Source organism: Varanus komodoensis, unplaced genomic scaffold (assembly GCF_004798865.1).
Source record: "Varanus komodoensis strain SLA01 unplaced genomic scaffold, ASM479886v1 scaffold8, whole genome shotgun sequence".
NCBI lineage: Eukaryota > Metazoa > Chordata > Lepidosauria > Squamata > Varanidae > Varanus > Varanus komodoensis.
In genome coordinates this window covers 3,502,331-3,526,017 of record NW_025336481.1, presented here as the reverse complement: position 1 = coordinate 3,526,017, position 23,687 = coordinate 3,502,331, and the positions used below count along the sequence as shown (strand labels likewise).

Sequence of the window (23,687 nt, the reverse complement as noted above, 5' to 3'; positions counted from 1 at the left end):
TGATCTCTAGTTCCTCTCCCTCTTCGAAATCCTGCCTGTACTTCTGGTACTTCTCGGTCCACATACTGCTGCAGTCTAGCTTGTAGGATTTTGAGCATCACTTTGCTAGCATGTGAAATGAGTGCAATGGTGCAGTAGTTTGAACATTCTTTGGCATTGCCCTTCTTTGGGATCGGAATGTAAACTGACCTTTTCCCATCCTGTGGCCACTGATGAATTTTCCAAATTTGCTGGCATATTGAGTGTAGCACTTTTACTGCATTGTCTTTTAGGATTTTGAATAGCTCGGCTGGAATACTGTCGCCTCCACTAGCTTTGTTGTTGCTCAGACTTCCTAAGGCCCATTTGACTTCACATTCCAGGATGTCTGGCTCAAGGTCAGTGACCACCCCATCGTGGTTATCAGGGACATTAAGCTCTTTCTTGTATAGTTTTCATAGAACAGTCAAACTGGAAGGGGACCAGGAAGGTCATCTGGTCCAACCCCCTGCTGTCGCAGCTCACCAATTTACACCATCTCACTCAGATGACCGCCCAGTTTCTTTTTTTAATGTCTCCAGTGTGGGAGAGCCCATGACCTCTCTAGGCAACTGGTTCCACTACTGTATTGCTCTGACAGTAAGGAAACTTTTCCTGATACCTAGCCCGAATCTGAGCTGTCGCTACTTGAATTGATTATTCTGTGTCTTGCGCTCTGGTATCAGTGGGAAGAGATCTTGACCTTCCTCTTTGTGACAGCCTTTGAGGTCCTTATAGAGGGATACCATGTCCCCCCTCAGTCTTCTCAAGACTGAACATGCCCAGTTCTCTCAGTCTCTCCTCACAGGGCAGTGTTTCCAAACCCTGGATCATTTTTGTTGCCCTCTGCTGGACCTGTTCTAATTTACCTTCATCTTTCTTAAATCTTGGTGCCCAGAACTGGACACAGTATTCTAGATGAGGTCTGACTAGGGAAGCATATAAGGAAACTATTACATCTTGTGATTTGGAAACAATACTTCTATTAATGCATCCCAAAATAGCACGTGTCCGTGTTATGGCTACATTGCATTGTTGGTTCATATTCAGCATGTTATGTTGTCCACAATAATTCCAAGGTCTTTTTCATTTTCAGTTCTGCTGAGCCACGTATTCCCCATTCTGTGTCAATGCATTTGGCTTCTTTTTCCTAGATGCAGGTCTTGGCATTTGTCCCCACTGAATCTCATACTGTTGCTTTCAGTCCAGCATTCAATTTTATCAAGATTGACCTGGGTCTCCATTTTGTCTTCTAGGGTGTTCACTATTCCACCCAGTTTTGTATCATCTGCAAATCTGATTATCGTTCCTTGTACTACCTCCTCTAAATCACCAATAAAGATGTTGAAGAGATGTTGAAGTGAGTGTATTAGATCTCTTTAGCCATCTTTCACTTTATTATATATTAACCTAATAGTGCTGTGGCCATTGTTTTCAATTGGTTCAGCAACATTTACGTTTCATTTTGGGTCCTGGTCAACCCCAAGGATTAAAATCCAGGATTGTTTCCCCCTTGGGTTAGTTCCATGACAAATGGTTTTACGGCACTGTCATATAGGACACCACAAATGTTAACCTCCATCAGAAGTGCATTTATCCAATCAATCTGGGGGTAGCTGAAGCAGTCCCTTACACAGCAACGCCTTTGTTTGAGGCCTCCTTGATTTCATTTTCCATCTCAAGATTGCCCTGAGCATTCTGTTTTGGAGAATTGCAGTATGCTCCTGAGAATAAATTATTCTTGGAGCCTGGTATTGTCACACAGAGTGCTTCAGTGGAAGAGCCTGCAGTTTGTATGTTTTCAGGTCTGCTGGGCTCTTTAACATACAGAGCAACAGCTCTTCCAGCATGCCCCTTCCAGTCCTTCCTATAGAGTTTGCATGCAGAGATGACTGTACCCATTGCTCTTTCCACTCTACCAAATTATTCTAATGCCCACAATATCTATGTTCTTGTCTAAAACCACATGCTCCAACTCTTCCGCTGTGGTTTGGAGGCATCAAAGAGCTTTCACAGAAGCCCCTATACATGGTGTTCCTCTCCAGACTTCTGGGGAGCAGCTTTTGCTTTGGCTCTTAGTCCTGTTTAACTGCCATCACGCTTCACCATGTCTTATTTCTTCCCTTTGCACATCTGGGCGATCAGACACATTGTCATCTGCCCCCTCAGAAGGATGCTTCCCAGCTCCTGTCAGCCTTCCCCCAGGATTCATTTTAAAAGCTGTCCGGCCACCTTGTGTAGGTTTTGTGCCAGCAGCTGGGTTCCATTTTGGTTCAAGTGCAGCCCATCCCTCCTCCCAAAATGCTTCTAACAAATTGGAACCCCTCCTCCCTAGGACACGCTCTAATATCTTAAAACCCCTCAAATGTACCTATTTAGCTGGCCCTGTGGGGGGAACAGGGGGAACTTTCAGACAAAGTTATGTCGGTGCCCCTGGATTTTATCTAGCATCCTGAGTTAGGCCTCCAGGACCTCTTGAGCACATTATCCCCCATCACTAGTGCCAGCACGGACTTTGCCCCTGACTCCATCTGAGTTATCTAGATAGCATGTAGTATCTGCACCCTTCACACCAGTCTACAAGCTGACTACAAACCCAACTAACGATGTGTCTAATGGCAGACCCTCACTGACATGCATTAGTATTGTAAAGTGCTGAGACAAAAGGATTTCAAATGTGCCTGAAATGTCCATCCACGATATTAAATCAGCTCACACTACCATGCCCCATTTCTACATCACACGATGTGGAAACTTTAGATTAGGATTGCGATGATCCACCTGGTAGGAACGCGTTAACTCGGAGGCCCGCCTTGAGCAGAAGGTTGGACCCAATGGCCTTCCTGGTCCTTTCCAACTCTACCTGCCTGTGCTTTTAAATGCTTAATAACTCGGATAGGGTCCAATTTCAAAGTTGCCCTGTTCTGGGGTCCAATCTTCAAGTTAACTTGACTTTCATTAAGAATTATCCAGAGTTGGCACAACACCCCAACCACTGATATGACGTGTCTCCAGCGCACTGTGTGCTAGGCTTATCCACTTGCACTAATCAGTCCAGACACTCCGAAACGGTTATTGTGCTGCAGGTCTGGCACCCAAACCAAACCAGAGACCACAGAAGAAGGCTAAACCTTCTGAGTTCATGGCTAATAAAGGTTTTGGTCTGGAAAAATCTTTTGAGACTGCTTGCTTTTTTGCATGGCCACCTAAGCATGAAGCAACCGCCTGTCCTAACAGCCTGGTTTACTTCCTCCAGCTAGTAGGATATAAGATTGATGGGCAGTGATGGGGGAGAAAAAGCAAAAGGAATGTATTGGCAATCGTACAGGAATAGACAAAAGCACACAGGAATACAAGTCCCTGAAAAATATCTGAAGCTGTACCTCCCCCATGTTCAGAGGAAGTCCTCCAAAGACATTCATGGGGAAAACGCAGTGTGCAGCTGTCACCCTGGCTTCAGAAGGTACTCCCAAGCAAGATCTCACCAGTGGCTTGCAGGAAATCCACAGGCAGAACGTGACGGCGATCTCCGTCTCCCTTCGCATTTCCCCAGAAAGAGGTAAAGGCTGATGATGGCACATAACTATCAGGACGAGTAGCCACTGACACTGTCCTCCTCCATGCATCTGTCAACTCCTCTGGCAAAGGTATTTAAGCGAGCGGCCCAAGCCACATACTTAGGAAGGGAATTCCAGGACTGAGCTATGCGCTGTGTGAAGACGTTGGGTAGTTCCTGCAACACGAACTAACGATCCGTGCAGCCCAGCGCAATGCCTCCGAAAGGAGTGTGCTCCGAATCCGCTGCATGCAGGGCACACGCCTGTCCCGCAAAGCCTTTGCAGTTCCCATGGTAAAATGTATCTGCGACAGATGCACGTTCGTTTGGCACGGAATAAACCGCCGAACTTACAAACCTATGTGGAAGCAAAATGCCATTTGGTTTCAGGGGTTGTCCCCTGCTGTGAGGTTTGTGCAGCGAAGTGGCTCTCATTTCTTATGGGCCGCCTTTCGCTTTCTCCCGCATGGTATGATGACCACTTAATGGCAATTATGATCGCTCAGTGAGCTCGCTGACATCACAAAATGGAGTAAGAAGGAGAAGAGGGGCGGAGGAAGCCAGAAGCATCATTAGTGCAACGGCAGCACACATCGCTGGCGGCAAAGAGAGGCCCCGGGCAGCTGATTCGGGCCCCAGGAAGACTGCAGCGGGGAAAGGGCAGGGCCGCAGAAGCAAAGGGAAGGCTTCTGCTGAAGGCAACCGGGTCTGCAGGTAGGCAGGCCAAGCACAGGGCACCTGGGACAGGGGAAGACTTACACGGGGGACAGCTTGATGCGGGAAAGTGAGCTCCAGGCAGACGGCGCGGGACAACTGGGAACAGAAGAACCACCAAAGACGCTGGGGGGACGAACTGGCAGGGCGAGGTGTGGCCTAGCAATGAGGGAGTGTGATGCCCACCGCAGGCAGCTGCACAACAAAACTATCTACCTCCACTTAAGCTTTCAAAGGAAACTCTTCCAGACAACGACAGAGTAACTTAAAGTGGGTTTTATTCGGTGCAAGAGCTCAACCGTTTCTTCCCGTCAGACAAACTGTTAGAAAACGTCCTCTTATGTAAGAACCACAGTTTAAACAGCCCTCAGGCAGAAATCCAGGGGCACTGTGCAGCACCCGTGTGAGGCAGCTTGCCAAGGGAACGCACACCCAGGATGGACACTCAGCCTCCATGTCGCACCCCAGGTGATGGAGAGGACAGCCCTGTGTTACTATTGACCTGAACTTTCTCACTTGTTCCCTAGCCCCTCCACTCCAATACTCTAGTAACTGGTGAAATTTAGAATGCCTATTTTACTTTTATTTACTAAAGAACACAGTGCTCCAGTGTAATGCTTCAGCCCAAGTATCTGACCTGCAATATTTGAAGAAAGGAATTAAAATGCACTTCTTCTAATTTAAGATGTTACATAGAATGTTTTTATTAAACTACTTATAAAGATGTAAAGGCAACAGCATGTACTCCCTTCAAGTTGTTTAATTTTAAGGGGGGAAGGGACTGAAAGCTATTGATATAGTAATAAATTTTAGGAATCCAAACAACTGTGCATGATATGAGGGCAGCCACAGATCTGTCTCAAGAATTCAACTCTTTTCCACTGAAGTTTGGGCACCATCACTATCACAAGTTAATAATTCCATTTCACTCTGAGACACAGATGCATTTCAATAACTTGTAAGTATTCTCACACATATTTCCTGGGGATAATCACCTGAAAAATATTGATCACAACTCTGAAAACTTGCTTCACATTGTATATGTACCTGACATCCATTCATGGTTATGCATGAACTTGCAAAACAGACAATTTGGTATAGAAAAATTAAAAAATGGAAAATTCCGTTTGTAAAAAAAAATCCAGCTCACATTGCTGCCTGTAAATTCAATGACTGCATCTATACCAAATGTTAAGCCAGGGTGGTTTATAAGCCACAGCAGTTTAGCATATTGTCCAAACCCAGCACTCCTCCTGTGGGATGCCCTAGTTGGGTTAGTTTATAGACTAACCCAACTAGCTATGGATTATTGCAGGGTTTAATAGTCCTACCGTGGCTTACTGTATTGTCTGAACCCAGACAAAAAAAAAACACTGGTTAAACAAACACAACACAACAGAACCCTGAGCAAGAGAGGCAGGAAGGTTTGCTTCACCCCTAAGTCCCAAAGCAGCACTTAACAACAGCTGGAAAAGGCTCCCCCCACACCCACAACGAAAAGCAAGCCAGCTTTTGGGGCATCTGGGAGGTGCCCTCCACCCGCCAAGATGGAGTGATTCCTTGGGTCAGCTGCCCATAATCTCCCATTATTACCTTAAATGAAAGCATCCCCCATTCAACTGACCTATGTCCACCTGTGGCTGGTCAGATCCTTGCAAGCGTTCAGGAGAAGAGGGGCCACCTCCCCTTTTTGAAGGCTGGCCCTCAAATTTATTTTGGGAAGTACCACTGCCCCGGCCATCCCCAAGTGCTGCCTGTGTGGGGAGGCAGGCTTGTTCCTTTCCTTTATGCCCACTCACCCCCCTGTGGGGTTTCCCCCCACTACATGAGGCGCTGTGAGTTGGGATGAACTGCAAGACTGAGAGGGGATCTGGAGCTTCCGAGCACCTCCTGAAACCCCAGGGATTCGTCACAGAATGGGGGAACTGAGGGGCTGTCCCCTAAAGCACTCTTCTTTTGCTGATCCTTGGGCATTTGGAAAAGGGCTCTTGTGCCTCTTCGTTATTGGTTGCTTGGCAAGTGACAGCAGCCCTGAGCCAATTGAGCAACCCCCCCCCCCCAGCAAAAAAAGATCCCTGAGGATTCTGTTGCAAACAGGGCTTTCCACCCCCCATAAAATAATCTGGAAAACAGAGCTAGCAGAGGGCTACAAAGGAGCAACGGGGCAGATCCCCCAAAACAAGATTGGGAAAGGAACGGGGACCTTGAATGGTTGCATTCACAAACTTTAAACTGTTTTGGTTTTGTTTTTAAGCCAAGCAGTAGCTGTCGCAAGTGGCTTGCCGCAGCCCAGGGGACATCCTGGTGCTTCTGAAGTGTCCCCTGGGACACCACAGGCAGAAGGGGGAGAAGGAGACACACAAGCCCTGCACTGCCTGATAATCTATCATGACGCAGAAGAGCCTCCCTCAAGGTCAAGGAGGTGAGCAGACGAGCAAGGTTGTGGGCTCCCTCCCCAAGTCTATTGTTTCAGCAACCCCTGAGCTCAGGCCATCCTGGGTCTTGGGTTTTTCCTTCCCTTTTAAAATGATAAATCTTAATTTTGTAACAGTTCAGAATTCAGTTATTTCTTGCAGCTCCTTTGTGGACAAGGAGCTCTTCAGAAACAGGAACTGACCTCTTGCAGATTCTTCGGTGTTTGAAACAGGGCAGGTTATAGAGTTAAATAAGTAACATCCATGGGAGAAATACCCCTTTCAGTTGGCCGTTTGAAACCAAAAAACATAGTGACACACTTGGAACTGCATTTTCAGTAACATGGTTCAATAACAGGGTTGATTCCCCTCTATGGACTGGTACCAAACTGTGATTCCAGTACAGGATTATAGATCCCATCCATCTGCTTCATGCTAATTAAGAATCATACTTACAATCTGGCACATTTCAAGAATAATGTTGTCCCTGTGTAGCTTCTGGAGAGCTAACCTACATACCCAAGGTGCACACCTGACAACATGTAACTAGAAAGAGCTGCCCTCTTCCAACAACGGGGGCTACCAATACTGGGGACCCTCTGAAGAACAAATTGCATTCTGCTTCTGCCATATCATCTGCCACAGAGATTTTCAGACTCTGAAAAGAGGTTAAGAGGCTTCACTTGCCTTAACAAATCCGTCCTTATGAAACAGCCAGACTAGATCCTAGATGTGGGATCCTAAGAATTCAGCCTTCACAAAATCCAGAACACGATTCTCCTAAGGACAGAACACAGGCAAACCACAAAATATTAAACCACAGGTCTCAAATTGTGTATTGCATGGGGGAAGAGTATTTTTAACCATTCCAAATCTTTATAGTAACATTAACCTAATTCTTCTGCATTGAACGATACAGCATGTCTCAGTGCTTCAGAAGACCAATTTTAAGATGTACTCTTGGACCAAAGAATACAGGTTGGGTTCAAAGAGTGGCCAGCACCACAATTCTAGATGGTCAGGGGTAACATACAAAAATGGGAAGCAGACACCTGAAGGTTTGTGCTGAAACTGGTACTGCTTGCTGAGGTTTCATGTGCAAGTTTCATTTGGCTGTCAAGGAGACTGACAGCTCTGTCTGTGTTTTCACAGTTAACATGTGATTAAAGGGATTTATTTAGCTACCACCACCACCACCGCGTTCACTAATCATCTGTAGACGATGACTCCCCAGATCACCAACATAAATGTTCAGCCTATAAGGACCTTATAGGTCAGCCTATAACCTATAAGGTTAAAGCAAAGAATGAATCTAGAGAAAGACTCAAATCCTGATTAAGGGCATTTAAAGCAGAGGACTATAAGGAGGTGGGCAGAAAAGCAGGATGCAACAGCCGGCCCAGCAATAGCTGTTCAATATGCAAGACAGAGGTTTGGAATGAAATAAAGCTGAATAGAGCTGACGGCGTAATCTTTTTGTTTGTTTCCAATCTGGCTGCTCCATAAATACAGCATTTTCATAACCTGCATTTTGCAGAGTGAATGGCTTTCATGCTTAGAATTCTTTAATCACACACACCCAGTTAAAAAGCCATTTCAGTATCAACACTCTGGTATCAGCCCATCTTTTGGATTGTTGTCCAGAGCTTCTTGCAGCACTAAAATGAAAAGCACTACAATAACCCATTTCCTCTAAAAGTATCTTTTGAAGTTCATTTTACTTGTTTTGCAACTCAGGAAAACTTATCCTATGCCACAGGAACAATGAGAAATAAGAAAATTGTCATCTTAGGTTGATGATAATAATAATTATTATTATTTTATTATTATTTCATTTCTATACCCTCCCGTAGCTGAAGCTCTCTGGGTAGTTTACGACAATGTATATAAACAATAATAGCGATACTTGATGGTATGACACCTTGTCTGGAAGAGAAATCCGCAATACTATTACAGAAATTTCAGACACAGGCCTCAACTTGATGATTGCTGGAAGGTTATGGCTCAGGTGCATGCACAACCCTTCAGTTTGAGGGCCCATTCAATTTTGGAGAAGGTCATGGGGGCCACATTCCAGTACTGAAGGCAGACTTGAAGGCAAAAGAGATGGATCCAAAATACAAGAAAAGCCAGCACACTGTAACTCAAAGTTCTTCCTGCCAGTCAGCTAAGCTCTAAGAATGCAGGGAAAGCACTGCAAAAGCTGGGAAGCTCAAAACCACCAGCTGTTAGTGCCCAGAGCACTAACAGCTCTCCAGGGAGCCTCATAGGCTGGGCTGCGCCTCCAGGAGGGCCAGGCGGGGCACCCAGGCACGAGGTTCTCCACTTGTGGGCTACAGGCTATGGTGCCCTGCCCTTGCGGCCCTCATGTGAGAAATGCCAATGAAACCACAGAGGCGTGTGTGCACTACAAGTGTGGAAGAAGGGAGCCAAGCCCCGATCCCTTGGGCTTGGCTCCCTGGACACCAGCCATTTTGTGGCAACCCTGAGTCCATGTCCTGGCGGGCACACCCAGCGTACACGGGGCATCCACTCCTTCATTCATTAGGTTCCATGCGCTGCACAAGTTGTGTCTCTCTTTTGTACCATGTGCAACAGCCATTCGGTAGATACTTTGGGACACCCTCTCCCCAGCTTCAGGTCTTGCATCTTTAGGGAACACAAGGGGAAGCTCTGATTATGGGAAGCTGTGGAGAAAGAGAACTTCCTGTGCAACAGGAGCATTTTGCCAAGGCAACCGAAGCACACAAGGGGACCACCTGTCTCATTCTGAACCTGCCCAGCTATTAAAAGGTGCAGGAAAGGGGCTTTTGAGGGCTTCCCAAACTGCAGAACATGCTCCCTCAAGAACTAAAAACAGCTTCCACACTTGGCTCTCAGAAAAGGTCTGAAGATGCATCTTGTTACCTAGCGTTATAATTCACGTAGTTTTAATATTTGCATATTTTACTGTTGTAAAATGTTTCTACTCTTATTGATTTAAGGGTTTGTTTTAAACTAAGGCCTTCCTTTTATTGCTCTTCTGTTTTAAGAAAGAGTTATTTTCTCTTTTTAGTGTGCTTTAATAAATTGCTATATACCATCTTGCTGATAATTTCAGCCAATAAGGCAGCATATAGATCGGGGTGTTCAACCTTTTGGCTTCTCTGGGCCGCACTGGAAGAAAAAAAATGTCTCGGGCCGCATATTAAATACACAAACACTAACAAAAGCTGATAAGCAAAAAACAAGTCTATGCATAATTTTCATGATACCTGCCACCACAGATAAGCAAAAAAGTCCTCACATAATCCTAATTATGTGGCGCCCCATTCAGAGAGTCTTTTAAAATCATCGAGCAAGTCTCAAGTTTGTGATCACTAATAGAGAAAATGAACATATCTAAGTAATAAAACTTCATTGATTTTTTTATTTTTTATTATAAAAGTAAAAGAAAAGAGGGCAACATAAAACTAGTGGGATATTTGACAATGCACTTGAGAAACGAGTGGAGCAATATCTGGTTCGATGGAAGTAGCTGCAATTCTCAGTGAGTTCTCAAGGTGCTCATCAGAAATTCTGGTTCTCATTTTACTCTTAGATGGGCAGTGTGCTCCATTCTTGAAAACAGTTGCTCACAAATGTTGGTGCTTCCAAAAAGCGAAGACATGAATAAGACACGATTATGAAGCAAGGGATAAGTCTCTGGGATGATAAGACCTATGAAAGCCCATGATCAAATTTTCCTTTAAGCTGAATGTCAGATTGCCGCTCTATACACTCCATTTGAAAATTGCCAGGTAACATATTTATGTCGACTGAAAATAGAGTCGTAAATATACCAAAATAGTGCTTATTTCCCCAGGAATCTTGAAATCCGTTGCACATGTAATGTCTGATGGTGTCCGTTTGACTGTCTGCGCTTGGAAAATAACACACTGGAAGCACACACGGCTGCAAAACTGAAGCCACGCATGCGAACAAATACTGAGAGCATAGGTATGTTTATTTTACGTGACGCTGCAACATGACAGTGTCGTCTACAAAGTACACATTGGAGAACTGCGTGATCAAGTTACAAAAAAATGGCAAAATATCCCATAAAGTTTTAAGTAAGTTTACGATTTTGTGTTGGGCCGCATTCACAGCCATCCTGGGCCACATGCAGCCCCTGAGCCACGGTTTGGACACCCCAATATAGATGTTAACAGTAAATAAATAATAAATGGTTGTGGCTTGGTGGATTTTTCTTTGTAACCAAAGAAAGTAGTGGCATCCGTTTGTTACAGAACTCAACAAGGACAACTTTATTCACATATAATTGTTGCTCTTTCAATGAATTTTTTTGGGAATCTATTCCAAGGACGTGCATCAGTCAGCTGAAAGACTTAAAAACCAAATTCAGTATGCCAAGGTTTAAATTCCGTTTACTAACCAAAAAGCCAGTGCACTTTCACTTGGTGGTTATGGCTGGAAACCAAACCATGGTGTAACTAGTTTGGTATGTTGGATGATAGACTGAATATGTCCTTCTCAAACTGTAGCTTCCCAAACTCTGCGGAAAGCTACCTTTGAAAATTTTCCAAAGCCATTTGCAATAGCGTATAAAAGAGTTCAAAGGTCAGGAGACAGCCTCTGGATGTGCACAGAGCAGCTCTCTGGATGCCAGCCATTCCATCAATATTCTGTGGTTCTTAGGGTTGCTGCAGCCATTCCCAGAGTTCATTGCTTCCGGGCATGCTCATTAGCCAATGCTGACACTGTAGCTTTAACTAATCTCTCTCAGAATTCATCCCCAAGGGAGTATTTTCTACCCTTTAAGTTTTTCTTAAAATCTAGAGGTTTTGAGCTTGATATCAAGTTTAAAGGAGCTGCATTCATTCAGATGAAGAATGAAATCGATCATGCGCTGGGAAGAAACAGGAGAAATGCACAATGCAAACAGACCAGGATGCAAACCATAGGTGCCGTTCCTTCACTCTTGGTTCCAATCCCACATGCTAATGTGGAACTGATGAAACAAGAAAACCACATCCAATTTTCCCCGCTGCTTCTGGGCATGCTCATTAGCCAATGCTGACATTGTAGCATTAATCCACCTTTCCCCAGATTTTATCCAGTAACTTCTCTTCAATGTTCCTTCTGAATTCAGTACTCCACTGTGTCAATCAAACAAGTGGGAATTGGATAATCTGTGTGCTTTAGGACAACCAAGGGTAATGTAACTCTGTATGAGGCAAAAGACTAGTTTTTCAACCCACGCGGCTATTTTACTGGGGTAAACCAAGCAGCATACCCTCATGCCCATTTTAAAAAAGCAAATGAACTTATCTAGCTAATTTAGCTTATTTGCCAAGTTCACACAAACAAATATTTTTTTAAAAAGCTATAATTAGCCCTGTTTCACAGGTTACACCAACTCCTGTGACAAGTTTAACTACAGCAGCCCAAACGCTGTTGCTGTAATAAGCTTAGTGGATTAAAATTTAGCCATTTAAGTCTAATTGACCAACTTCTTGCAAAGACGCGTGACCTTTACTTGAAACAAGAATGAAGGAGATACTGGGCACAACCAGACACAGGAAGCACAGGCCAATTGCGAGAATCCTTATAAACCATGTGGGGGGGGCAGGGGGAGACACGGGCTCCTAGGAGCAAAGCTCCTTCCCCAGCTGTGCTTTACCTGCTGCCAGGGGTCACTCCCGGTCACCAAGTCCCATCCTGTGCAAAATCTTGCCAGAAACAGAGTCAAGAGAAGGTTGGCATCCCCTTCTCACGATGTGCTCTACAGGCCCCCTCCCCATGCGCACATTGTAGGGATCCAGACCCAACCCAGTCCTGACATGCCAATATACCCCAGCACTGCCTGCTGGCCTTGGAAAAGAGCAAAGCTCACAAACACCTCCTCTTATATGGCTATGCAAAACCTCGAGACGCCAATTAAAGAACAGACCACTGGAACGCCCACAGTCTTCCATTTCAGTGAGCCAACTGCTGCAAAGCTCTCGAAACAAGCTGTAAAACCCAATGTTTCACATTAGTTAAGCATCACCTGCTGTCAGACCCTAACTGGGATTGAACCGGGGGCATTTGCTAGGCAAAGCAGATGCCCCACTGAGGAGGCTGGCCTTCCCCAGAAGCTGGCCTTGGAGAAGGAAGGGAGCATTTGCTTCCAGACAAGAGCAAAAGCCAAAAGAAAGAGACAGAGAAATTACACAGGAAGGAGCAAATGTTCCGCTACATTTGCGGACACGTGACATTTCTAAATGCATAAGAAAATGAGGCGGATATGATCAACAGAGAGGCAGGCTGGAGTCTGCCACTGTCAGCGCCCTCTGACAGGCATGATCTCGAAGCCCCCCCACTCACTTAAACAGCCTAATGCTCTTCTCTGCCCTGGGATCACCAGATTACGAATGTGAGACGAGAGCAAGCACTAAGAGCGGAGCTTGGAAATCGTGACGTCAGCACCCCAGCCACCAGAGTGACTTCATGAGGCTGCTGCCTCCAGAGATTAGCAGGCAGTAGGGCAGTGGGATCAGCTGCCTCGCAGACTGCGCCTTCTGCACAGGTAAGCAGGGCGAATGATGCAGTCTGAGAAAATGTGGCAGCCGGGCTTTTGCCAGCAACGCACCTTGCAGGTCATCTCACACTGAACATCAATCAGTGGATTCCGGTTTGCTTCCAGGCACCATGCAAGGTGTTGTGTGTGACCCAGAAAAGCAATAACCAGTTTGGGAGCAGAATGCATGGGTCCATCTCATGGATACAGGATCAGCCTCATCCAACGCAAACCTGCCCATAACTTACCAGCGTCTTCAAAGGCTCCGTCGTATGCCTCCTGCACCGGGAAACCCTCCCCAGGAAAAGTCAGGCTGGCACCTAGAATGCTTCCGGCAGGCACTCCTGTGAGGCTTTTTCCTCACAAGAGAGTTGCTCCAGCTTCTTTAAATTTGGGTTGCCCCCCCCCCCTTTTTTGGCACATGTTTCAATTCTACAGTGATCTTTTTGAGGTGCAGCAGCAACAGAGGAAACAAGCATTTTTACTTTAAACTTTAGTGCGCATGCTGCTTGGAAGCCAGATTTATTTAATTAGCTAATTTCTGTCAAAGCTTGCTGGGCAGTTCCAGGCACCATGCTCATGGGAAGATGCTGCTGCTGCAAATTTGAACGAAGCTGCAGTGGCAGCCAAAAAGACAATTGGGGGGTGGGGGGGGCTGTAGCTGCATGTAATCCAAGTGATCTGTGTCCACCATACCTGGCGCTGAATACAGTGGCAAGCAAGACATTTCTTTCCCTCTACTTCTTTTTCCATTCAAGTTATCAAACCTTTCAGATTTGTACATCTCTACAAGATTATCAGATGGGAGGATCCAGTCCCAAACAAAGCTGAGAAGTTCTTTCCAATTAGGAGGCCAACCTGGCACTTAAGACTTTTTCCAGCCTCGCCTAAGCTATTTGTTTATCCAGTGATAATTGCCACTGACCAAGGAAGAATGCTTGAGTCCTCACCACGAGAATACCTGGCTATGGTAAGGAAAAGTGCATCACCTGTTATAACAGCCAAACCCCACTCTATGCACACCACACAATGAGGTGACAGCTGAACTGGACCACTGATACTTAACCCGGAGAATTTCATCTTTAATCCTCTCCATGCTTAAGCTCTTCGCACATACAAAACCAGCCCATCTGGCAAAGGGTGGTCTAGAACCACTCTTCTGTCAATGTGCTAGATTTCTATCTGCATGGAGTCTTAAATGGAGGGTATGCAGGACTGTGATTCCAGCCCACCATCTGGGCACACGCTATGTCGCCACCCCAGCTTTTCACCTTTCCATTCCATGCTATAAATACAGCAAGTTTGGATTCCAGGGACACCTTAGAGCTCTTTTTCAAGCACATAAAATGAAATGCATGTGCTAATAAGAAAGGAAGGAAGGAAGGAAGGAAGGAAGGAAGGAAGGAAGGAAGGAAGGAAGCAAGCAGCTAGCTAGCTAGCTAGCTAGCTTGCTATTACTGGAGTACAATTGTCTCTGTCTGCCATAAACAAACATGTCTTAAGACAGTTAAACTGGCCAAGCATGCACCTTTCTACCTCTGGGAGCCCCAAAGTGCGGCAGTCCCAGGATTTAGCAAGGAACCTGCAACCTCCCTCTTCACTTGACTGCAAGGTCAATTCCGCAGATATCCTATAGCTGCAGTTTCCAAGCTCCCACATGGGAGGCAAGCCCCACATTTCCCTCCTCAGATTCATTTGCCCCCAAATTCTCAATTCAGCAGGCTGCCAGATCTATGGGCAGCTGGTGATTCATGGGCCATTTTTAGCATTTCAGCAGCCTGTGCAAGCAAGCAACTAGCCTAGCAACTCTGCAGGATAATTTGGAGGGGGCGGGGGGGGGGGTTCAAATTCAGTATTGTCTTACATAAAAGGGTCAATGTATTGCTGTTTTTGGAGGCCCAAAAGCATGCAGAGCAGGAAGGGAACATTCTAACAACAGGATATTCATGTGAAACTAATAGCTTCATACTGAGATGGAGTATTCTTCAATGCTGGACGAAGAGCAGTCAGCCGCCATCCTCCACAGTTTCCTCCCAACTAAAGATTACACAGGCTAGCCAAGACTTGGATTTTACCTGCACAATAATGCACCCAAGGAATACACTTTATCTGCCAGTTCTGAACAAATGTCAAACAGTATTGCTTTCATGCAGATGGCAAAGAAAACTGAGCATATCACAACTCTATGATATTCCTACATCTTAAATGTATAGCATTTGAAATCAGCACTCGGCAAAAAAGAAAAAAAAGACGCAGAGAGAGATTATGGGGATTTTAAAAGAGGGACTTCAAGATTTTTTGACTCATCGGGACCTTGCTTTCACCACATCCGCATATTTGTCATCATGTGCTCAAACTCCTCTCTACAGCCATGAGATCTTTTTCTCCCATAGCGGAAGCTGGCATCCTCAGTCCAGCACTGAGAATGCTAAACACACAGTTAAAAAAAAATAAAACAAGCAGTCAGCCCCTCCTTCCCAAGCCTGTTTCCAGGGATAACAACCCTGTGTCAGCACACAGGCTAAGAAGAGAAAAATGCCACTCACCCCAAAGTCGCTGTGTGGACTGTTGCCTTTTGTAATATTTGCCACGAGCATATCCTATGGACATTTTTTTCAAAAGCCTGCCCATGTTCCAAAAGAAAATTCTAGGGCAGGACAAAATATGTCAGACAAATTTTTACATATCATCCCCAGTGACCTTCCCCTTCACCAAAAAAAGCAGGCAGGCAGGCAGGCAGGCAGGCAGGCAGGCAATGGGCTCTTTTTCTGCATATTTCTTTGCAGCTCTGACTTCGCCACTTCCCCCACTGCAGGCCCTCCATGGGGCTCCAAAGACCCATCGCGCATCTGCGTGGCAGTGGGGGAGAGGGTGAGCTAGAGTAGGAAGGCAGAGCAGCGTGCCGAGGAGCCTCTCCTTACCCCTCACACTTCTCTGCGTTGTGTCACCCACTCCCAAAGCCCTTTCTTCAGCTGGAAGAGTGTACTGAATTCATCCACAGGTCGGAAGATGCCTCTTAGAAGCGAGAAGGAGGGTGGTCTTGGGCAATCGTTCCCACAGACTGCTGGCTGCACTCCAGAGGACGATTCAGAATCAGAAAGCGAAACCCATTTCAGTGGGCTGGGTCACGAATCTGAGATGGGGCGGGCCAGATGCTTTGCTGAGTGAGGCAGTGCTTGGGAATGCCCAAGCTGTACAATGAGTGGGTGGGGGGAGTTTCTGAGGATGAGGGATTTTCAGATGCAGACCAGGGACCCGCTGCTCTTGACTCCATGGCGAGCATCAGCATAGTCCGGAGCCCGACTGAATGAGCCACATGCAAAGAAGAGGTGTGCTCACCTTCAGAGAGCTCCTCCTGAGGAGACAGGGCCCAGGCATGCTCATAAGGAGAATTCCTGGAGGCAAACCCTCGATGGGCTTCAACAAATCACTTGTGCATGCTCAAGATCCATTCTGGATTATTTGCACTTGGGAGCAATAAAGAATGTTTGCAAGGAAAATGTTGTGTGGCAGGCGAAAGTTCGAAAGCAGAATCTCAGCTCCTGACAATGCCCTAGTAAAGCCACTTTGGAGGGGAAGCCAAGCTCAGTCTTCCTTCCTTCCATGCTGGACAGCTCCAAGAGGAATAAAGCCTTCCACAGGGAAGCACCCTCCTTTTCTGGTTTCAGACAACACTCTTCAGCTCAAGTCTTTATGTATCACCAAGATCGATCAAGAATGAAGACACCCCGCATTTAAGACTTCAGCACATCATGGATATAAGTTAAGAAAATTAATGTACTGCATCTGTTAGTTTAGTATCCTAAATGTTTGTCCTAGTTATTAAGCAAATAAAACTTTAATGTGAATAACCACTATGCACATAGCCAAACAGAACACAGCCAGCATGTCCACGGCCTCCTCATCCTGCCAATCCATTTAACATTTAATTAACCTGACATTAAGCTACTAGTGAGCATGCTACATAACTTTAACTAGCCCAAAACACTAGCCCTGTTTACCACTTATACAGCAACAGCTCAAGCACACATACAAACAGTTCACTCCTTTAATTTTATCTCCTTTGCTACTTCCTTGAAAGCTTCCCAACCAGAAAACAGACTTCTTTTGCATGTTTTGCATTATATACATTTTACTCCATGTTACACCTTTTAAGATGTGTCAATGTTTGGCCCTGTTGTACCAGGAATACAGAGTCCCGAGGTCAAAAGTTACACCATTCTGTCAGGATGGTAAATACATCCAACGAGATTGTACAGAATGCAAGAATTTCATCATTATTCAATTATCCAAACAACTAGGTTCTAAACATATCGAGAACATGTTTGCATTTAAACACTGGAGCAAAAGAATGAGCCCAGCACAGAATAACAAGTAAAATCATCTCAAGTTCAAAAACTTAAACCTTGACTTCTTTGTTTCCTTTTTTCCCACTAACCAAACCCAACAAGCAGCCAATAGTTCCCTGGCTGGCTGGGACATGCTGCAAGTTGTGGGTCTTTTTTCTGTCCAAGCGTGCAAAGGACTGCACTTTTAGAAATTTACTTTACTCGGCAAGTTTGGACTTCGTAGGGAACTACATCCGCTGGCAAAGGTTAATGGCAGCTTTATAAGATTCCAGTCAGAGATCTGATGCCACAGCCCCTTCCATGCTCAATTGCTCATTCTGTAAGGTGGTTCTGCACCTCAAAACGAAAACAGCCAAAATAAGGGCAGCATACAGGTGTTAAAAGCAGCAAGACGCCACATCTGCTCGGAGAGAAACAGGGCACATGACGGCACAGGTGCTCTCCCTGTCAACCCTGGCCTGTAAGCATGTAGTTATGACAACACCTAACAGGCGTGTGGCGAAACACAACATGGGGTTGCTGTCTTCAGGTCACTGGTGCCGCACGCTGTGCAGATTCAACCTTTGCTGCCCATATTATTCACATGTCTGTGACAGGTAGAAAACCTTCATATTCAACACAATCATCATCTCTCAGTGGATGACCTTGAGGTACGTTTGTTTCAGGAACATAGCAATGAAGTGTTCAATCTTTTTCAATTTTATGTAATGCACTGTGACTCTATGTTGCACAGGTAGCTGCATGTGCATGAGGTGGGAGGGAAGTGGCAGCTGGTTTAAATTACTAATAGCAATGATGCATAATTATAAAAATTACCAGAAAATAAACCTTCTGTAGCTCTTACCTGAGCATTAGTTTGCTTTGTTCACAGGAATTAGCTAAGAGGTAGATGCTGCTATCAATGGGGGGAGGGGGGGCTGTAATTCATGTTAACACAGCTGCAAGATGCTCAGCAAATAAAGCTAATTTACTATGACCCTTTACAAAGACAGGACACTGATACTAATGCAGATCATCTCGAGAACCATTTCAAAGTATCATTTATTTATTTATTTATTTATTAAAACTTTTTTATGCCACCCCATTCGCCGAAGCCTCGGGGCGGCTTACAACAATAAGTTAAAAAATAATTATAATATTAAATTAAAAAATATAAACATTAGGTTAAAAATACAAAAATACCAATATAAAATAAGCCGCCCTGGCCAGATAAAATCCAATAATATTAACAGTTAAAATGCCGCTTAAATAAAAAGGTCTTCGCCTGTGGGTGCCATGACACAAAAGCCATCTGTCATCACAGCTTCCATTTATGGGTATGTCACAGGTGCTCAAGCCAGGAAATAAGTGAACTTTCTACCTAGACTTATCTGAGATGACTTTTGCTTTGGGCTTCATTTTTCATGAAGGACCATGAAAAAACCTGGAAACCATTTCAAGAAAAGCTGCAGGCATTGTAACACCACTATAAGCCATACAAGAAAGTCTGGAGGAACTGCATTATTTTCAGCCCAGGGGAAAAAAGCGTGGGAGGGAACATATTGATAGCTTTCAAATATTTAACATTAGAAGAAAGAAAGCTAGAACATGTAACAAGCTTAAATCAAAGGAAGTTATGTTTAGCTGAACTTTAGCAACCATCTTTACTCTTTTCTTTCCCTCTCATTCTCCCCTGGGCAGTTTTTCCTTTTTCTGGACATTTCCTTCCAGTATGTATCCAGCTAGGTAAAACATGCATCCCCACCCTTAGGGAGTGAGAATCAGGGAGCAGAAAGATGCCCCTACTGACCTCCTCCACAAATGCCCAGCTCCAACTTGATGGAGTCGGGAGCCCCGAAGTTCCCTTGCCTCTTGCTCTGTTCTAACCAAAAAGGAAAAGGCAGGATGAGCACCCAGCAGAAGGTGCTTCCGAGGCTGATGTGCACACTCAGGCTGCATGTGGTGGTGGAAGGAGATGTGCGCACCTGCACCCTTCGTAGCGAGGAGGTGCCATCAGACGGGCAGCACCCACACGCCGTGCAGATGTTCACAGCACATTCACGTTGCCAAGGGCAACGTGGCAATATTCGGGTGACCCTCGAAGCTGCACGGAACATGACTGGAAGGACCTGCAGCCCTGCACCGGCTACAGCGTTCCCTGAAGAAGCTTGGGCTTCAAGGCAACCTTCACCGTCAGCATTATCAGAACTCCGCCACCTGAGGAGTGGAGCTGGAAGAGCAGAATTCACATACGCCATCCCAGAACGTCAAGACCAGAACTTCTCATCTTCCAGCAGTAGTGTGACATTCTGCTATGGGGCAGTATACAAACAACAGCAAGAGAAGTAATTCCCAGAGACCCACCCCTAGTCCACAATCATGGGGGCCCGCTACGCAGTTTGAGGTCACAATCAGCCACAGATACGTGAATTAATCTGCTGATACAGTGAGTGTTCTGAATGGGTAAGATCCTGCCAGATCATTGAATGCAAAGTCCCAAAGGCAAAGTCCAGCCAGGCAATGGCTGCCTTATCTGAAGTTCTGTGGTGCTTACTGTGGGACACCTACATGCTTCATCTCTTCCCCACTTATTTATTACTATTATTAATTCCGTTTCTATACCATCCTGTAGCCAAAGCTTTCTGAGACTGCACTCCGGTTAACAGCAACGTATAAAAACAGTACAATAAATACAAATGCCATAAAATCAAAGCCACATTAAAATTAATTTAAAATGGCTAAAATATATAGTAAAAATGAGCCTGTAAAAGGAAAAAGGAAAACCACCTAGGATGGGTAGGCCCAGCAAGTCCCTGGGTAGCTAAGTAAACCTTTAGCAGCTTTAGCATAAATGACCACCTTAACCTGGCACCAAAAAGATGGTAAGTTTGATGCCAGACTGGCTACAGTGGAGAGATTCTTCCCAAGGTAAGAGGGGCTCCACAGAGAAAGCCCTCTTCCGCATGTCCACTGTCCAAGCCTCCCCCGGAGTTGGCACTTGGAAGGAGGCCCTGGAGGACCTGGTAGTATGTTCTGTTTTATATCAAGTGATCATCTTGTCTGACAATAATGACCAAGACCCTTCCTAGGCTTGAATTGTTCAATTGCAAGGTACTAAGGGCCCCAACATTTCATCTCATGCAGTTTCCTGTTCTGCATTCTATATATAACAGAATACCAATGGGATAAGGAAAGAGAGTACAAGAAGCCAGAGTTTATCTCTGCATTTCCAAAGAAAGAGAGGGTTGCATCAGTGGTGTTTGATTACTGGGCGGTAATAACAGCCAGTTCACCTGGCACCAGCAGCTGTGCCACACGGAAGATTCTGTCCATAGGAGTAGCGAGCCTCAATCAGAGACAAATGCTCAAACTGTTCTGCAATCCTTCCACTGCCAACATTTCTTTAGAGTTGCATCCAGTTTTTTAACAATAAAAAGCTGCCTACAATGGCCGGGTAGATGCTCTTGCCAAACTTGTCCAGTACTATGATGTTGTGTGTGTGCAGGTGTGGGTGTGGCAGCAGGGAACACAGTCCACAGGACACTTGAGTGTCTGCCCATCAGGGGAACATTATCTTAGCTATGCTTCCAGTTTATTAAAATATGTGTGTATCCAATATTGAAGCAAACTTAAGAGAGTTGGATAGTGAGGAACAAAATTTGGACTCACAGTAGGGAAGCCAACTGGGAGAGGAGAGGCAAGATCTAATAAAAACAAAGCAAAAACACCACTTTCCCTTAAAGCAATGGATGAAGATGAAGTCTTCTGCATGGTCTACCAGCACATACCCAGCCCTACAATATAAGGGAATGGATATAATAGACTATGAAGAGAGAATGCAAGCATGGAAAAGCAGCCGTAGCTGGAAGCAGAATACGCTGCAGTTGCCCCAACTAGGGGTAAGAATCAGCAAAATCTGAAAGAGAGTGAATGCTCCAAAGCATAAAGAGGCAAGCTTATCTTCTCAGTTTTCTGCTGGACAAGATCTCCAACCACTACCTTTGCCAGGAAGCCTTCCCCTCTCTCCTACCAAAACTATCAGGAGGTCATTAAAAGCTCTGGAATTCTTAATACGAGCTCTAGGAACCCAAAACTGACACTTTCACATCCCACCCTGCTATCTTCTCAAACATATCTCCCTTTTCAGTAGGAACCAAGCAGGTCAACGGTGTATGGGCTCAGAAAAAGTCCATGTTAGCCATGTTGGAAGCTGTAGAATTTTTTCTGCCTAACTAAAGGAAGGGTTAATTGGTGTAGAACACACCTCACAGAACTAAATACATGTAACTGAATGCACATCACATTATTTAGCTCTAATCAGATCTATTGCATGACAACACGGGCCTTTAGCGAGAAGGTTGTGAATCACAACTGGAGCACACCCTGGTCTATGGAGTGCTTTGTCCGTCCGTCCCCTGTCCCCTCCCCCTGGTTAAATAACAGAAAAAAGATACATGTATTTAGCAAGCATTTAAAGGTAGATCTTATGTTCAAGATGGGTGTTAATGGCAGATCCCATACCTTAAATGGTTGAAAATGATGGCTCCATAGGACCCTTTATATAAATAATACAACTGCTAGGTTGTTTCTAATCTTCAGCTCAGAGTCTAATTTCTTTAATGAGAGCACAAAAAGAATGCCCGGGCTTGTCACCAGATGACCAATCCACTTTCTGCCTTAAAAGCTTTGCTTGAGTGACCAACTGTGATCATGGTGTTATGATTGAAAAGCATTTGTGCGTTTTTGGTGCCCAAGGAGAAAATTACCACAATAAAACAGCTGGAACAGATAAGAAGGATTTCATCTCATGCTGATTTAAAATGATGGACTAACTTTGTCCACTACCCTTGAAAACACATTGTATTACGGAGTTTCCAGCCAAAGGCCCAGCATAAAATGTGGAGACCAACAGAAAACATTAACAGAACACATTAACTGCAAACCAATACTTCACTGGATAGAACACAAGCAAGATGTAAAAACGACTAGATCCCTTCTGTGTCACACAGCGCCAGCATCTGGCATGGATGGTTCATGCCTCATCCACAGGGGAAGTACTAGCTCCAGAAATGTAATATGCTCCAGTAATAAGTTGACTGCATTGTGCCACCTTGCCTATAATTGCAAGATATCGATAAATGCACGAGAGAGAATGAAGAGTATCTCCGACACGTCATCCTTCGTTTGTTTCATCCAGTGCAATTCACAGGCAGTCTCTGTGGGGCCTCAAAAAAGATGGTGTCCACCATTCAGCACCAGACAGGGAAGAACACAAACCAAACTTACTACATTTCGCAAATGCAGTTCAGGGATTACATGATAAAATTCAAGGGTACACCCTAATTTGGAGGGACCGTGAGGAAACGAAGCCTCTTGATTTCCTCTTCCCTGCCCCATTATCGTGAATAATGATAAATGCAAATAAAAGCAAAGGAATGAATGAATGCAAATATAATGAAAGCAAAACCATCCTGAATATGAGTGCACTATTTACATAACCTGGAAGGGTTTAAAAAAACAGAGCAGTTCGCTTGAACTAAAAGGGAGAAGAACAAAAGCACCTACACAAGGAACCTACAAGATTCCGTTTGGCAAGACGTATATGCGTGTCAGCAAAGGGATGAGGAATCCCTCACCCAGCCTAGGATGAAGGAGATTCCCAAGAATACCACCCTCGTCCCCCCAGCAATTACGGGGCTAGCGACCGCGGACCGGAGGCAGGGCAGGCACACGCGAATCCGCAGCGGGGTGCGGGGGCCCATCTCTCCCCATCCACCCCAGTCCAGCGGCGGCTCCCGCTGAGGCTCGGCGCTCCTCTCCCCGCTGCCATTAAGGACAGTCATCATCACCCGGCAGAAGCCGACCGGGGGGGGGGGGTTATGTCATGCAAGCGGCGGCGGCAGCCGCCCGCCCCACGCGCACAAGCCCCATCCCGCGTGTGCCCGCACCCGGGACGGGGCTCGGCGGCTCGCTTCCCCCGGCCCCGACGGGCAGGGGGCCCGCGCCCGCCGCGGCACGGGCCTCCCCGCCCCCGTCTCGCCGCCGCTCCCGGCAGGGCCGCCCCCCGCGGCGCCTCCTGCCCGCGCCAGGCAGCCCCGCCGGCGGGACACCCCCGC

The 23,687-nt window shown here is 45.6% G+C and overlaps 1 protein-coding gene across 1 annotated transcript in view; it reads right to left on the bottom strand.

Annotated features, from left to right (window-relative positions):
• The window catches only part of DNAJC5 (DnaJ heat shock protein family (Hsp40) member C5), a 47,303-nt gene extending 31,023 nt beyond the window's left edge, over nucleotides 1–16,280 (bottom strand). Inside the window, exons 1-2 of the mRNA XM_044455184.1 lie at nucleotides 16,165–16,280; nucleotides 7,390–7,482 (exon numbers count right to left, since the gene is read on the bottom strand). The gene's annotated coding sequence lies outside the window, so the exon portion shown is untranslated. The remainder of the gene's footprint in view (nucleotides 1–7,389; nucleotides 7,483–16,164) is intronic.
• Nucleotides 16,281–23,687: the final 7,407 nt, after the last annotated feature.